Source organism: Lampris incognitus, chromosome 2 (assembly GCF_029633865.1).
Source record: "Lampris incognitus isolate fLamInc1 chromosome 2, fLamInc1.hap2, whole genome shotgun sequence".
In the NCBI taxonomy this organism is placed as follows: Eukaryota; Metazoa; Chordata; class Actinopteri; order Lampriformes; family Lampridae; genus Lampris; species Lampris incognitus.
In genome coordinates this window covers 81,648,097-81,663,605 of record NC_079212.1, presented here as the reverse complement: position 1 = coordinate 81,663,605, position 15,509 = coordinate 81,648,097, and the positions used below count along the sequence as shown (strand labels likewise).

Genomic DNA, 15,509 nt, shown 5'->3' with positions numbered 1-15,509 from the left:
TATTAGTAATCATTTCTGTTTACATTAGTCATGATTAATGATGTCATACATTTTAGTAATTGGAGAAAAATATATCCCATATGCCATAAGTATACACTGCCTCCACTGATACATTAACATTAAGAAATTCGTTATTTGTGATATTGTCACGTCACTGCCTCACCTAGCTCATCCGGTTCATCGATCTCACCTGGAGCTCTCCAGAGCTCACACCTGACCGGCATCTCCAATCAGGCCAATCAAACCATCTCCGCCAGGATAAGAAGCCGGTCTGCTGTTCAGACGGTGTCAGATCGTTGAACCGCTACAAGTGTGTAAGACGACTCTAGCTCAAGCTTTGACCCTTTGTGACCAAGCCTAACCCCCGTTCCCTCTGCCTCTAGTTTGACCTCCCTGCCATTACCTGGACCACGTCTGTACGAGTACTACGACTCTGCCCAGACCACCGCCTGTACGAGAACCACGAACCTGCCAAGCCCATCGTCTGTACGAGAACTACGCCCCCGCTAAGCCCACCGCCTGTCCGAGAGCCCTAAACCCTGTTCCCTATGCCTCTAGTTTGACCTCCCTGCCATTGCCTGGACCACGCCTGTACGAGTACCACGACCCTGCCAAGACCACCGCCTGTACGAGAACCACGAACCTGCCAAGCGCACCGCCTGTACGGGAACCACGACCCTGCCAAGTCTACCGCCTGTACGAGAACCACGCCCCCGCTAAGCCCACCGCCTGTCCGAGAGCCATGTCCCTGCAAGACAATAGACGTGCCCCTTTGGCTTTCCCCCCCATTCTGTCTCACGTTCTGTTTTTGGGTCCTACACGTGGTAGTCCTGACAAATATTGAGCTATACAAATTAAATTAATTTGACTTGACCTGACTTGACCTGACATATAATACAAGCGGTCTTAATCGTTGGGAAGCACTGTTTGTTGGTCAAAATAAGATAAGAGTTGATGCCAGGTAGAGTAAAATTTCTTGGCTGATCCGCGAATGGCTTTTTTTTCTAGTTTAAGGTATATTTGGGAAAGATTTGGGTAGAAAAAGAGGCAAACACATAAAAAGATAAAGAAGTCGGGGCAAAACATTCATTTTCACACATTGAACTCTGCCAGTTAAAGATGATCTTCAGTCTCTGTAGGTCCGATTTCACTTTTTCCACGAGGGTTGTAAAATGCTCTTTATGTAGTGATTTAATGGAACGAGTGATATTTATACCCGGGTATTTAAAACTAGTTTTAGAAAAATGAAAAGGAAGTTCACCTTGGTTGATCATTAATGCCGGGTTGTTAACTGGAAAACACTCGCTCTTTGTAAAAATTAATTTATATCCGGAGAAAGCGCCAAGGGTTTTCAGTACATCTAATAATTCAGGTGCAAAGATAACAGGGTCAGTGACATATAACAATAGGTCATCTTCATATAAGGACAAACGGTGTTCAATACCCCAACAATGAATGCCCATAATCAACGGGGATGCTTTTAGAGCTATGGAGAGGGGTTCAATGGCTATAGCCAATTAAAGAGGTGATGGGGGCAGCTCTAACGAGTTCCTCGTGAGAGGGGGGAGTATGAAGAACGTAGATTATTGGTACAGACCAAAACCTGCTGAGAGGAATAGAGAAGGTGGAACACTGAGGTGCATTTTTCGTCAAAACCAAATTTTTTCAACACGGCAAATAAATTTCCCCATTCCACCGTGCCAAATGCTTTTTCTGCATCTAATGAGATAAGTACCTCTTAGGCATTTGATGGAGATGCAGAATGAATGGCATTAAGGAGGTGACATACATTTGAAAAAAGAGTGGCCCTTCATAGAACTTGTCTGGTCCTCTGAAATAATAGCAACCAAAACAGTATCCAATTGGCTTGCCAGCATTTTTTCCAGTATTTTAACATCCACGTTCAAAAGCAAAATAGGACAGTAGAAGGCACAGTTTGTTGGCTCCTTACGATGTTGAAATTTTACAATTTCATTTAGCAGACGCTGTTATCCAAAGTGACATACATCAGAGTGTTAAATACAACACAAGGATCTAGTCAGGAGAAAACAATGCAAGTAACTGCCAAAAAACTAGGTTCAAGTCCTATAGGACAGAGGTGTCAACAGATCTGGTCCATCCAAGATTTATGCAGTCGGTTTTGGTCTAAATCACGTAAATGTGTTTCTTGCAGAAATGCTATATATGTCTGCAGTCCTCTCAGATGTGAAAAAACTCTTGCCCGCTTTAACCTTAAACGTTTTACATTTAAACATTCAATCATCTTCAACGGCTTCTCCGGGGTCGGGTCACAGTGGCAGCAAGATATGTAGGTCACCCCAGACGTCCCTCTCCCCAGCAACGCCCCCCAGCTCTTCCAGGTGGATCCCAAGGAGTCCCCAGGTCAGACTGGACACGTAGTCCCTCCAGCGAGTTCTGGGTTTACCCCCGGGTCTCCTCCCAGTTGGACATGCCCGGAAAACCTCCAAAGGAAGGCGCCAAGGAGGCATCCTAATCAGATGCCCGAACCACCTGAACTGGCTCCTTTCGACGTGAAGGAGCAGCGACTCTACTCCGAGATCCCTCCGGATGTCAGAGCTCCTCACCCTATCTCTAAGGCTGAGCCAAGACACCCTATAGAGGAAACTCATTTCAGCCGCTTGTATCTGCGATCTCACCCTTTCGGTCATTACCCCAAGCTCATGACCATAGGTGAGGGTTGGGACGAAGACTGGCTGGTAAATTGAGAGCTTTGCCTTCCGGCTCAGCTCCCTCTTCACCACAACGGTCCGGTACAACATCCGCATTACTGCTGATGCTGCACCAACCCACCTGTCAATCTCCCACTCCATCCTACCCTCAATTGTGAACAAGACCCCGAGATACTTGAACTCCTTCACTCCAGGCAACAACTTATCCCAAACCCGGAGGGAGCAATCCACCATTTTACGGTAGAGAACCATGGTCTCAGACTTGGAGGTGCGGACTCTCATCCCGGCCATTTCACACTCAGCTGCAAACAGCCCCAGTGCGCGCTGGAGGTCGCGTTCTGATGAAGCCAACAAAACCACATCATCTGCTAAGAGCAGAGATGCAATTCAGGGTTTCCCAAAACGGACACAGTTCTTACCTTGGCTGCGCCTTGAGATCTTGTCCATGAATATCATAAACAGAATCGGAGACAAGGGACAAGATTCTGACACCCAACGAAAACGTGTTTGACTTTGTGCCGAGAATGCGGATGTAGCATGGTTAAAAACGTCATAACCAAAACATTTTATATAATTACATAAAGTATCACCACATGATGATGATTATTATTATTATTAATATTATTATTATTATTTTCATTGCCAACATTGTTATTTTATTTTATTATATCATCAGGAAACGCTTATAGTAGCCCCTCCTTGTTGTGACACCATTTACTGTTAGTAGCCCCTCCCTGTTGTGACGCCATTTCCTGTTAGTAGCTATAAAACGTATGTTCTCCCTGACTTCTGCCTCTTTCCCGCTTCGGACATGTAGAAAGAGGTATGTGTTCATTTTGTCTGCCCCTGTAATTTATTTTATCCATTCCTAATGTGTCTTATGTCTAATGTGGATCCCAATTATTGCGTAGGCTACAGAGGAGCTGATCTGACGTTTTCTGAAACCTGTCCTGTTTAGTTTGCATGCGACAGGTATGTTTTATTTCTTTTTGTAAAAAAAATTGTGTTGCTAGCTAAGCACTCTTTTCCGCTTTGGACATGTAGAAAGAGGCTACAGCAGGAGCTGATCTGACGTTTTCTGAAACCTGTCCTGTTTTGTTTATATGCGACAGAATACAGATCCCATGCATGAGAGAAGTTGTCCTGTGTTTCCTACACAACGCGATGAAAAAGTACACCGGTCACACGGACACAGCTCTCACTTTGGTTAAACAAGGATCAGATGACTACTACTCCCGCAGTACCCCTCACAGAGTGTCCCAGGGCACACGGTCGTAATACTTCTCCAAGTCCATAAAACGCATGTAGACTGGCTGGTCAAACTCCGATGCCTCCCTCAGCACTTCCGCAAGGGTAAGAAGTTGGTTCGTTGTGCCACGGCCAGGACGGAATCCGCATTGTTCCTCCTGGATCCAATGTTAGACAATCGGTTGGAGCCTCCTTTCCAGCACCCCTGTGAGGCTGAGCAACGTGATGCCCCGATTGGAGCACACCCTTCGATCCCCCTTTTTGAATATAGGAACCACCACCCCAGTCTGCCACTTCACAGGTACTGTCCCCGACCTCCACGCGACACTGAATAGGCGTGCCAGACAGCCCAACAATGTCCAGAGCCTTCAGCATCTCATGGCGAATCTCATCAACACCCGGCGCCTTGCCACCGAAGAGCTTCTTAACTTCCTCAGAGTCCTCTGCCAGTGATATGAGTGGGGCTTCCCCTGAGTCTTCAGACTCTACCTCCTCCACTAAGGGCATGTTAGCCGGGTTCAGGAGCGCCTCAAATAGTTCTTTCCACCGCTCGATAACATCCCTAGCGTGGGTCAACAGTTCCTCTCCCCAGCTAAACACAGCCTGAGTCAAGCCTTGCTTTCCCTTCATTTTACATTTAAAAATTTTACATTTAAACCTTTCACATTCCATGAGATCAGCCTAACAGGCATATACCCATTGTTATGGGAATCAGCCACTGCGGTTAGTGTTGACATAAATATGTAATAAGAATATGCCTAGTATGTGTACACAGGTATGGAATGAAGGGTAAATGTAACATGCAAAATACCACTTGAATGTTGTGTGAGACATTTGAAGGATATCAAAAACAAAGGAGACAAAAGTACAACATATATGTGCTAAAATGAATTTCAATGTAAAGTTTCGTTCAGTGTGATTATTTTACAGGTAATCCGCACCCCCTTACAACCCTTCCTCGAATACTAACCCAAAGGAAAAGAAAAAGAAAAAAAACATAATCCTATGTTTACCTCCCCAAACGAGGCGAACAGCAGGCATCTATAACTGCACTTCCTGTAGGACATACTCCCTATCCAATACTCAATTCTTTTAAGGAGGCTCCCAAATATTGAAATTGCTATACCATATTGAGTGAACACCAGTGCTTATATAAACTTGTGTAACATGTTGTAAAAATAAAACAAATGAATGAATGAATTTAAATATTTAAACTTACACATCCGTTCGAAACGAGTGTAGAGAACTGGCCTGGTCTGTGGCAAATTGGTAGTCACCCCACTTGAAATAATTAAACTGTGCCTTCAGCGTTATGAAAACCGCCTAACTTGAACGTTAACCATACAAATATCATACATAATGTAGCGACTGGGGAGGCGGTCGCCCCGACTGTCAGCGACTCCGCGCTGGGGGAGCGCAGTGGCTCATGGGACTGTTAATGTTCATGTTCAGATTGTTATAATTTATGTGTTCAAATGGTTGGTTCATGTTGGAACGTATTGTTTATTTGGGGGTTGACTCGGACTGGGTAGACGACTATATTACTGACTGACAGACGGTAAGACCATGACTAAGATGAATGTGTTCGATAATAAGGTTGTTAGGGAACGCAATTGTTCGGCAACCATGAGAAGAGACAGAATAACGGCGTAGTCGTGAGGCCATATGGTGTATCGGACACATGAGTTGCCAATTAGAAATCTTTATCTCCATTCTTTCATGCCGGCTCGACGCAACAATGACTTCTGTAATGGTTCAGATTAAAGCAACATATAGGTTACAAAATAGAAAAGAATATAATATCGCTGGCGTTGTCAGCTTTGTATAGCATAGGCTAGCCTTTCTGGCTAAATACAATCAGCTGAGCAACCTAAACTAAAAAAACAGCATACAGCTCACCAGACAAAATGTAAACAACATAAAACACTTACAAAGGATCAGTCCAGATAACGCCGGCTTGGTCGGGTGTCCCTACTGACACAATTGGCCGTGTCTCCGGATGGGAAGCCGGAGACCTGGTCGCTGCACTAGTACCTCCTCTGGTCTGTTGGGGCGCCTGTTCGGGGTGAGGGGGAACTGGGGGGAATAGTGTGATCCCCCCCCACGCGCTACGTCTCCCTGTCGAAACTCCTCATTGTCAGGTGAAAAGAAGCGGCTAGCGACTCCACATGTATCGGAGGAGGCATGTGGCAGTCTGCAGCGCTCCCCGGCTCAGCAGAGGGGGTGGAGCAGCAACCGGGAGGGCTCAGAGAAGTGGGGGTAATTAGCCAAATACAATTCGGGAGAAAAAGGGGGTTTGAATAATAAATAAATAAAACCAGTCAAGATCGAATGAATAGCCAGTTATTTTGATATTAAGCGCAGTCCCATCTCATCTCATCTTCAGCCGCTTTTCCGGGGTCGGGTCGCGGTGGCAGCAAGCTAAGTAGGGCACTCCAGACGTCCCTCTCCCCAGTAACGCCCTTCAGCTCTCAAGGCGTTAACAGGCCGATTGGGTGTATAGTCCCTCCAGCGCGTTCTGGGTCTACCCCGGGGTCTCCTTCCAGTTGGCCGTGCCCGGGGACTGCGCATGGAGCGCTGTCCCGTTCTATCGAAATGTTCTCAGAGCTTATTGACTGGTGTTCAGACTGTCTGATCAGTTCACGTCAATTTTATGTTTCTTTTTTTCTTTTTTTTGGGGGGGACCCCCTTTTCTTCCCAATTGTACTTGGCCAACTGCCCCACTCTTCCGAGCCGTCCCAGTCGCTGCTCCACCCACCCCCTCTAAAAGCCGGGGAAGGCTGCAGACTACCATATGCTTCCTCTGATACATGTGCAGTCGCCAGCTGCTTCTTTTCACCTTACAGTGAGGAGTTTCGCCAGGGGGACATAGTGCGTGGGAGGATCACGCTATTTCCCCCAATTCCCCCTCCCCCCCGAACAGGCGCCCCGACCGACTAGAGGAGGCGCTAGTGCAGCGATAAGGACACATAACCACATCCCATCCGCTGACCCGCAGACACTGCAAATTGTCTATAGGGATGCCCGATCAAGCCGGAGGTAACATGGGGATTCGAACCGGCGATCCCCGTGTTGGTAGGCAGTGGAATAGACCACCACGCCACCCTGACGCCTGTTGCAAGTGTAGGTGCATATAAATAACAGACAGAGTCGGGCTGTGTCGCTTAGTAACATGTATTCACCGGCTGTGCCCATGACGCAACTGAGGCATGTTACACAGGGCAAGTATACATCAATCAGTGCCCCCAGGGGGAGCTGTTGGCTGCATAACATTACCCTACAACATCTCCCTTCCTTTCGTAGAATACAATACCAAATAATATAATGGATAGTATTAGCCATTAGAACATTAGTGCTCATATCCCAATATTAAATAGTGCAATGGAAATAGTGCATCAAGAAGGAACAGCAAGTCAATATCAACCAAAACCTCTGCAGAACAATAACGACAAAATGGTAGCATCAGAACATCCACAAGACCACTGAATAAGAACATTAGAAGTGAACATCAGTTTTTGTTTCGTTTTTTTTTTTTTATGTCCACAGTCCAGTGTGTGTGTGTGTGTGTGTGTGTGTGTGTGTGTGTGTGTGTGTGTGTGTGTGTGTGTGTGTGCGTGTGTGCGTGTGAGCGTATGTGTGTCAATCTCAGTACAGTGTATGACCTAGAGGTCAAGTCTTTCTGGAGGCTTAATCTGCCTCCCGCTCCGGGAGAAGGCCCGGCCCTGTAACTCACGGCATGGTGTGGTCACAGCCTGTGGGGGAGATGGCGGCGACCTCTGGGCTGACGACCTTGGAGACATTACAGGGCTGCTGACGACTTCCTCCATGCTGCCCCCGCCCACATGGCCCCCTTCAGCTGCACACGCGCCCACAGGCTGCTCCGGTGGCCGTTCTGTGTGGGCTGACGGCTGTGGAGGGGCAACCTCTGCTGGTCGGAGATCAACCCTGTTGCGACGGTACGTGGTTCCCTCCACGTTGACGAGATAGGACCGCGGTCCCACCTGCTGCAGGCATACTCCTCTCCTCCATCGGCCTGTCCTGTCACCCGGGATTGGTTTCATCCTGACAGGCTGGCCGACGTTTAGCTCTGGCAGATCCCTCGCAGTTCTGTCATATGTCAACTTCGCTGCCTGATGCTTCACCCTCAGCTTGTCTGTGACCCCAGTGATGATCTGAGGTGCTAGCAGCTGGTCGGCCACAGGGAGAAGAGTTCTCAGCCTCCGTGACATCAGCCGTTGTGCTGGGCTGCAGCACATGCCCTCAGTGGGCGTGTTTCTCCAGTGTAGAAAAGCCTTCCAGGGGTCCTCGTCAGCCCGGTCTGCTTTTCTGCATAGGCCTTTCACAATCTTCACTGCAGACTCTGCTTTGCCGTTAGCTTTTGGGTGTCTCGGGGAGGACATGACATGTTCGAAGCCCCACTCCCTTGCAAACGCCCGAAACTCTCCACAATCAAACTGACCTCCGCAGTCGGAAATGACCCGGTCAGGGATACCGTACCGTGCAAACTGCGCCTTGCACCTTCGGATGGTCGTTTCTGCCAACAGGTCTGGGAGTAGATCAATCTCCCAGAAGTCTGAATAGTGATCCACCATGAGCAGGAAGTCCTGCCTTGCGTAGCTGAACAAGTCCATGCTCACCAGCTGCCAGGGACGTGTGGGGAGCGGGTGTGACATCATAGTCTCTTTTTGTTGCTCGTTTGCATACTCGTTACACACTGAGCACTGCTGCACATAGTCTTTGATTTCCCCCTGCATATTTGGCCCGTAGAGAGTATCCCGGGCCTGTCTATAACAAGCCTCACCCCCCACGTGGTTGTAGTGGATCCGTTTCAGCATCTCAGGACGCATAGCTTTCGGAATGATGACACGCTGGCTCCTAAAAAGCACACCGTCCTGTGCGCTTATTTCATCTCTGATGGCCCAGTATTCTCTGATGGCTATGGGGCTCTCCTCTTTTTGTTCTGGCCATCCCTCCAGCACGACCGACTTGAGTGTTTGAAGACACACATCCTCCTCTGTGTGTTTTCGAATCTGTGCGAGGCGTTGGCTGGTGACGTTTAGATAGTCTACCTGCTGAATGGCTGCCGTGTCGTACTGCCCCTGCTGCATGCTGCAGACCATGTCACGTCTGTACTGAGTGTCCATTCTCTGTGGTGGGGTGGTGGCTCTGCTGAGCGTGTCACTGATGTACATTTCAGGGCCTGGCTTGTACATCACCGTGAGGCAGTAGTTCTGAAGTGTGAGGAGCATGCTTTGAAGGCGCTTTGGTGCACTGAGAAGGGGCTTAGTGAAGATTGACACCAGTGGGCGGTGGTCGGTCTCTGCAGTCACATCACCCCTCCCATATAGGTAGTAGTGGAAGCGTTGACAAGCGAATACGATGCTCAGGCACTCCTTCTCAATCTGTGCATAGTTTTGCTCCGTCTGGTTCAGCGCGCGGGAGGCGAACGCGACCGGCTGTCCCCCCTGAAGCAGGCAGCAGCCCAAACCGGTCTGACTGGAGTCGCTCTGTATGGTGACTGGCTTGCTGACATCATAGTAACGTAGTACTGGCACCGCCGTGACCAGCGTTTTGATTTCTTTCATAGCAGCATCATGTTTGGGCAACCAGTGCCACAGCACACCTTTGTCCAGCAACCTTCTCAGCGGTTCACACACCTCTGACAAGCGGGGCATGAACCTCGATAAATAGTTAATGAAGCCGACACACCGCTGAACGCCTTTTGCATCCGTGCGGTTTGGCATGTCCAGGACTGCCCTGACCTTCTCGGGATCAGCTTTGAGGCCCTCCACCGACAGTATGTGGCCGTGGAAGCGGACCTCCCTCACACGAAACTGTAGCTTTTTTATGCTCAGCCTCAGCTTCACTTCCCTGCATCTGTCCATCAGAGCAATGAGGTTTGCGTCGTGGTTGCGAACGGCCTCCTCCTCCGTGTCCCCACAGCCGACTATGAGGATGTCATCGGCTATGGGCTCAATTCCTTTCAAACCGGCCAGCAGCTCATGTTGTTTCCTCTGGTACAGCTCTGGTGCGACTGACACGCCGAAAGGGAGCTTCAGCCATCGCTTTCTACCCCACGGCGTCCAGAACGTTGTCATCAGGCTGCTCTCCTCATCCAGGCGACACTGCAAGAATGCGTCGCGCGCATCCACCAGGGTGAAGATACGTGCCTTAGGCAGCTTGTACAGCACGTCATCTAAAGTGGGCATGAGGTAATGGGACCTTTTCAGGGCTCGGTTAAGTGGCTTGGGGTCGATGCAAAGCCTCAATTTGTCTGGCTTCTTCACTATGACCAGATTGCTAATCCAGTCTGTGGGCTGAGTGACTGTGGTTAAGTGTCCATCCTTTTCATATTGGTCCAGCTGCGCCTTAACAGCTGCCTTGAGGGCCACCGGGACATTTCTTGGTGCGCACTGGACAGGGGCCACAGTGCTATCCAACTCGAAGTGAACATCACCCGGCAGTGACTCGACTGGGCTGGTGAACACGTCATTGTAAATGTTAATGAGACAGCCTTTGGTTAGCTCACCTGTCTTGCAGTGCTCCACTTTATTCAGCTCTTCGGGAATGGTGAAGCGTATCAAGCCAAGTCTCTCGCATGTCTCCCCTGAAAGCAAGGGCTTCTGGCTGGTGCGCACAACCTCAAAGTCCAGTCTGTGCGTCTTGCCCCTGATGACACACTGTGTGCTGTACACGCCCATTGATGTCATCCACTCACTGTTGTAGAGTCTCAGCCTGGTGAGACTTTTCTGAAGAGGCACTCTAGGCACCAGTCTCATCTTGTCTTTCAAGCTCATCACGTTGCAGGTGGCTCCAGAGTCAAGCTGGCACCTCTGGACCCCTCTGTGCAGTGGCAGGTTTACAAACCACTTTTTCCTTTGAGTGTTCACAGCCCCCATGCTCTCAGCTGTGTACACATCCCTCTCATCGCGGTCGCTGTCCTCCGGGTCCCCTAGCGGCGGGTCATCCACAGCGTTCAACTGACGTGCTTGCTGGCCTCTTTTCATGCATACTTCGGCAAAGTGATTAGCAGTGCCACACAAGCGACATGACTTTCCAAATGCGGGGCACAGGTCTCGCCCCCGTCTGTGCAGTGTGCCACAGTACTTGCATTCACCTGTGCCTCTCTGTGGCTGTGCAGATGTGTTGGTGGGCTCGGATGGCCTGCTGGTAGGTCTCCGTCCTGGTCGCTGTCCATGTGCTACATTGATGCTCTCCGCAGTCACAGAGCTGCTAAGTGACATGGATTTTAACTTATTGTCCAACACCTCCGCTGCACGGCAAATGTCAATAGCTCCCTCCAACTTAAGCTCCTTTTCTCTTAGCATGCGTCGTCTGGCGCCCTCATCAGTTGTTCCAAGAACAAGCCGGTGCCTTATAAGCTCGTCTCTTATAGCTCCATATTCACATGTGGCAGCCTTTTCTCTCAGTCTCGTGACAAAAGCATCCACGGGTTCTCCTTCCTCTTGTTTAAGGTTGCCAAAAACATACCTCTCAAAGATGACGTTTTTGGTAGGTTTGAAGTATTCCCCCAGTTTGTCGAGTATCGCTCCGGCGTCTTTCTGCTCTTCCGCTGTGAGTCCCAGGTTGTGCACGTAAACATGGAGGCATTCCTTCCCCATTAGCCTCCGGAGCGTCGCTGCCTGCACCGGCTTCTCTGCCTTGTCGATCCCGGTCGCAAGCAAATAATCCTCAAACTCTGATCGAAAGCTAGCCCAGTTGCTGTGAAGATCCCCAGTCATCTTCATGAGCTCCGGCGGCGGAATATTGGAAGCCATCGTCTTGGCTCGATGCTAATGCTAACAGGTTAACTGAAACTTCTAGCTACGCTTAGTAAAAAAAAAATAAACGCACACTGTTCAAGCAACAGGCAACGTAAGACTCACGTTGGGTTCCAGTACAGCTTCTGACACCATGTTGCAAGTGTTGGTGCATATAAATAACAGACAGAGTCGGGCTGTGTCGCTTAGTAACATGTATTCACCGGCTGTGCCCATAACGCAACTGAGGCATTTTACACAGGGCAACTATACATCAATCAGTGCCCCCAGGGGGAGCTGTTGGCTGCATAACATTACCCTACAACAACGCCCCGATTTTATGTTTCTTGTGTAGAATTCCTCAGCCTTTGCTGGAGTGTCAAAGATGATCTTTTGCCGCCAAAAACCACGTGGAGGACAGCTGGATGTTGCATAGTGAACGTGACGCCTTTCCTATGGGACGACTACACGCCATTGAACGTGGCTCACTTTTTTGCCAGGTTAGCACTTAAGTCGTTGAAGAAAAATATTTTTTTGTCCTGTTACATCACTTGACGCTTCTGTCTCGCCCAGCGCATTACTCGTTCCTTATCCTGGAATCAATGGAAGCGGACTATTATCACCCTTGGCCGCTCGCTCGGTGCAGGTTTCAGGTGCAGAGACCTGTGCTCTCAATCTCGCTCCAGGGGCTTCTCGAAAATGCCGTCGCCCATCACTTCCATCAGGAGCTCGGAGACAAACTTAATTGATGTTGGTCCGGCACTTTCAGGCACACCAACAATACGGATGTTTTGACGTCGAGAATGATTCTCCAAGTCATCCACTTTAGCCTTAAGGTAAGCGTTTTCCGTCGCTGACTCTGTGAGAGCTGCCTCCATTGATGTTATACTGCCACTGTGATCTGTAAGGCAAGCTACAATTGTATTTACAGTTCACCCGTCTCTGTCTGAAGTCAGAGGGATTGCATCAAGTGAAGCTTGAATTGGAGAGAGAGGTTGTCAGTTCAGCTGAGAGGCTTGTTCTGAGCTTGTTGAGTTTGGAGATTAGAAGGGGGACTGAAACAGTCCCATATCGGCGGCCATATTTCCCAAACTTTCCGAGAGACCTGTAGTGCATGAAATCTCAAGAATGGACTTCTTCTGTTGTTGTTTTTTCCCAAATAGGTCCGTTGTAGTTCAAGTGCCAGTTGCAGCTTTTGACACCGTTAATCATGGTATACTTTTTTAAGAGATGGAAACGGATGATACGCTGTGGCGACCCTAACGGGAGCAGCCGAAAGTAGTAGTAGTAGTAGTAAACATGGTATACTGTTTGGATCGCCTCGGTTTTTCAGGTTTTACTTATCTGATAGAACTTATCTGATCGAGTAAGTCGTCCATGGTGATGCTACATCTGATTTCTCTGCAGTGAAATATGGTGTACCCCAGGTTTAGTTCTTGGTCCTTTGCTATTCTCCCATTACATCTCTCATGGAGCTGTAGAATAAATTGCCACTACGCTGATGATACCCAGCTGTATGTACCCGTCAAGTCACACAATCATTCTCATGTCAGAAATCTAGAAGCATTTTTGTCTGCCGTTAAAAATGGGATGTCATCTAACTTCGTACTACTTAATTCTGAAAAAAAACAAAAAAACAAAAAAACAAAAAAAACAAAAAAAACAAACTGAGATGCTGGTTATTGGCCCTGCAAGACAAAGTCACCTATATGACCAAGTAGTGGTATCTGTTGACAACTGTGTGATCACCCAAAGTTCCATAGCCAAAAATCTGGTGTTATTTTTGATCAATCCCTATATTTTGAATTGCACATTAGAGAAATCACCAAGGCCTCCTTTTTCTACAAACAAAAGGCAGTCTTCTGTTACCACGCCCCCTTCTTTGGCATAGTCTTCCAGCCAACATTAGAGAATCTGACTCTGTAGACTCTTTCAAATCTAAACTGAAAACCCACTAGTTCTCATTAGCCTTTACGTAGTTGTTTTATTTCTTTGATAGTTTGACATCCTTCTGAGCCTTGTCAAAACTATTGTCTTTTGGGAGAGTCTTTATAACTTATAGATCTTAGCAATAGTCTTTTGGTTTTGTCCTGCCTACAAGAATGTTCCTAAACTTTCGTAATTTTCTTCTTCTTTTGGCTTCGTCCCTTTTTCTCAGGGGTCGCCACTGCGGACTTTACAGTTTCCATCGGTACCCTGTGAGGGCACAGCACCAATGGTAGCCATTGTTAACCTGGGCCTTGACCAATTTGGTATGGAGCCTCAACCGATCCGGTATAGTTTTGGAAACCCACATACTGATTTAGCAAACTTTTATGTCAGATGCCCTCCCTGACACAACCACTAACCATATTGATAGGGGCACAGGTAAAGCCCTGGATGCCATTGCCACTTGAATGCTGCCTGCCATTCCCCTCATCACATATTATTTTTATAAATCCATATAATTTTTTTATAATTATATATATATATATATATATGTGTGTGTGTGTGTGTGTGTGTGTGTGTGTGTGTGTGTGTATATATATATATATGTGTGTATATATATATATTTTTTTAACACGATGATGCTGGTCACCTGGCTTGGGTCCTGGACTGTTCCGATGGCGTCTGGACACTGCTTGGCATCCTGTGCATCATATTCTTCATACATTTTATAAGTCCATTATAATTCTGTTATCCTCTTTCAATGTTGTATTGTGTAAATTGCATGAACACAACATCTCTGCATTGTGTCCGTCTTTGGAGAGAGATCTGTTGCTCTCCCCTGAGGTTTCTTCCTATTTTGTCTCCGTTAAAGATTTTTTTTTTTTTAGGGAGTTGTTCCTTATCCAATGAGAGGGTCTAAAGGCAGGATGTTGTGCTGCTGTTAAGCCCACTGAGGCAAATTTGTAATTTGTGACATTGGGCTATACAAATAAAATTGATTTGATTTTGATCCCAGTATTCATGGACTTGGCGCCTATGCCTTTCTGAATGCAACGCACCATTTTAACCTTTTGTTTGTATCTCTTAGCACACGTGTGCCCATGGTGTGCGCCTGCCTCCTGCCTCTCTCGCTTTCCAGGACATATTTCCTTCCTTTAAGCACTGTCTGATGACCAAGGATCATCTCTCTCTATCTTTCTTTTGGCCATCTGATTACTTCACAACCTTCTTCCTTGCCTCGTGTGCATGTGAAGTCTATACTCTGCAGGGCTCCAATCAGCAGAGCTGGTTTTATGGCGTGGGGAGCCACCGGCTTGACTGCATCTGTGGGGTTCCTGGCGTTGTCTTAGATGGTCACAAACTTAACTAAATTTGCCTCGTGCTCTCTTTACAATTGTATTACCCAGCATATCTAAATTTGCTAAATTTTATGCATTAATTCAATGTGTTCTTTATTACCTTGTGCTATGTAATCTATATTGTTATATTATAATTCCATTGTTTATTTATTTAGTTATTTTGGTTTATTTTGTGCATCTGACACCTATTGCATGTCTGTCTGTCGAGTGATCCCTCCTCTGTTGGTCTTCCTGAGGTTTCGCCCATATATATTTTTTTTTCATGATAAGGTTTTTCTTATGGAGTTTTTCCTCATATGGATCATTTGGGTGTTGCATGTCGTATACTGTCGTATATTGGTTTATATTGTACAGATTGTAAAGCCCCTTGGGACTACCTTGTGATGTTGGGCTTTACAAATAAACTTGACTTGACCTTGATGTGTCTAAACACGCCTGTGGCAGCATCTGCTGCATGTTAGGTGGGCAGGGTCAGAGTCATCCATCTTCCTCACAGGAGAGTCAAGTCTTTTCTGACAGCGTGA

General features: G+C 47.5%; 1 protein-coding gene across 1 annotated transcript in view; it reads right to left on the bottom strand.

Moving 5' to 3' along the window:
* Nucleotides 1-15,509, bottom strand: part of LOC130130544 (cytochrome P450 2J2-like) — a 123,603-nt gene that overhangs the window by 73,000 nt on the left and 35,094 nt on the right. The window lies entirely within an intron of this gene.